Raw genomic sequence first — 2,652 nt, 5'->3', positions numbered from 1 at the left:
TGCAGAAGAAAGCAATGATGTGTGGTACGTTGACTCAGGTGCGTCAAACCACATGACAAGTCATGCAGAATGGATGCAGGATGCAAGGAAAATGGAAAGACCAGGATTTGTGGAGACTGGTGATGATACTGCACATCCTATTGTGCAGATTGGTAAAATTCATTTGTCTATGCAGGATGGGAAAAAGAAATACTTGTTTGATGTATTTCATGTCCCAAACATCACCAAGAACCTGGTTTCTGTTGGTCAAATGGTTGAGCAGGGCTTGCATGTCAGATTTAATCCTCATGAATGCTTTGTTGAGGATATGAAAAATAACGGTCGCTTGATAGCAAAAGGAAAGAAGAAGGGCAGGATGTTTACGTTGGATGCAGACATGCCTAAATTGAGTGCAGCAATGTTTGCACATGGGACCGGTGTAGTTGCAGATATCGATATCTGGCATAAACGCATTAGTCATGTTAATGTACAGCGACTTAAATCAATGCAGGCCCAAAATATTGTTGCAAGATTGCCTAAATTCAAGGTTACAGAAATGCATAAGGTATGTGAAGCCTGTCAATTTGGAAAACAGGCAAGGAAACCATTTCCTAGGCATGTTCAAGAGAGTAAGAACCCATTGGAATTAATCCACTCTAATGTGTGGACTACTAAAGCTGCATCTATTGGAGGCTGTCATTATTTTGTCACTTTTATTGATGACTAAAGCATAAAAGTTTGGGTGTATTTTATGAAAAAGAAAAGTGAAGTGTTTGGGCACTTCAAAGCTTTTAAAGCTATGGTTGAAAAAGAAACAGGCCTGCAAATAAAATGCCTAAGGTCAGATGGAGGGGGAGAGTACCTCTCAAATTAGTTTGCAAGGTTCCTGAAGGAGCATGGCATAAAGCAGTAATATTCATGTAGTCATACACCACATCAAAATGGACTTGCAGAAAGGAAAAACAGGCATATTGGAGAGGTATCTCGGGCCATGCTAAATGAAAAAGATCTACCAGATTATTATTGGGCTGAAGCAGTTGCTACAGTAGTTTACCTAATGAACAGGACTCCCATTGCAGTAATACATGGCATGATGCCAGAGGAGATGTATACTGGTAGGAAACTAGATATTTCTCATTTGAAAATTTTTTGTTGCATTGCCTATGTTCATGTGCCAGATGAGTTGAGGTCCAAGTTGGATCCAAAAGCTGAGAAGTGCATCTTTAATGATTATTCTCTGCAACAGAAAGGGTATAGATGCTATAACCCTTCTACTCGTAAGTTTATAGTGAGCAGAGATGTTGTTTTTGATGAGATGAGCAGCTGGTATAAACCAGTAAATGTGATGATTGATGTAGATGCACAAAATGGTAATGCTGCACAGAATTCACAGCAACAATCCCAAAATATTAGTGGACTTGTAGTGTCCTCTAGTAGTGGTTCACATACTTCACCATGGATAGGCAGATTGAGATTAGGAGAATATCCTCAAAGCAATGTAGATAGTGGTACGCATGTATCACGAAAAGGAAAAGAGAAGGTAGATCAACCTATGTTTGATGTGAATGCAGGTCACTCTTATATGGATGGTGAATCCAGTGGCTCAGAACAGCAAAGCATTGATGATGAGTTGGGTATTCCTTCTATTGTTACACCTGGAGTAAGGAAGAGCAGGGATGTTTTGAGAGCACCTGGAAGTGAGCCTATTTTGCACAGGTCTACCAGAGCTAGATATCCTGTGGATAGGGTGAAATATGATGGATTTACAGCCATTCACTATGCCTATATGGTCAAAGTGATACAGGAACCAGAACCCACTTCTTTTAAGCAAGCCATGGGAAAAGAAAAATGGGAGAAAGCCATGGATGAAGAAATGGATGCCTTGGAAGGAAATGCTACATGGGAATCGGTGCTTTTGCCTAAAGACAAGAATGCAATTGGCTGTAAGTGGGTTTATAAGGTGAAGCACAATGCAGATGGTTTTGTGAATAGATACAAGGCAAGATTAGTTGTCAAGGGGTATGCACATACATATGGCATTGATTATGAAAAAACATTTAGTCCGGTTGCAAGAATGGCAACTGTAAGAGTAGTCATTGCTATGGCTGCATCAAAGGGATGGTCTTTGCATCAGATGGATGTAAAGAATGCCTTCTTGTATGGTGATTTGCAAGAAGAGGTCTTTATGGAGCAGCCACCAGGTTATGTTCATGTTGTTCATCCTGAGTTTGTTTGCAGGTTGAAGAAAGCCTTGTATGGCTTGAAGCAAGCACCTAGAGCATGGTCTGTCAAGATAGGACAGTATCTTGTCACTATTGGCTTTCAGATTTCCAAGGCAGATTTCTCACTTTATGTGAGAAAAACAAAGAAATGTATTTTTCATCACAGGTGATAGTGATGAAGATATCCTTCATGTGAAAATGCTATTGAAGCAGAAGTTTGAGGAAGGATTTGGGAGAGCTGCGTTATTTCTTGGGCATTGAGGTGATTAGATCACCAAGTGGGATATGGCTCTTGCAAAGGCAGTATGGATTGGACATGCTGTCCAAATATGGGATGACAGGCTATAAGCTTATTTCAGTTCCTTTGGAGCAGAATGTAAAGCTGAGCACAGATGCAGGTGAGCTTCTAGAAGACCCTACTATGTACAGATGCATAGTAGAAAGTTTGATT

Source organism: Dipteris shenzhenensis, chromosome 8 (genome assembly GCF_047967505.1).
Source record: "Dipteris shenzhenensis isolate YYH24624 ecotype China chromosome 8, Dip_SZ_1.0, whole genome shotgun sequence".
Lineage (NCBI taxonomy): Eukaryota > Viridiplantae > Streptophyta > Polypodiopsida > Gleicheniales > Dipteridaceae > Dipteris > Dipteris shenzhenensis.
This window is presented reverse-complemented; position numbering follows the sequence as displayed.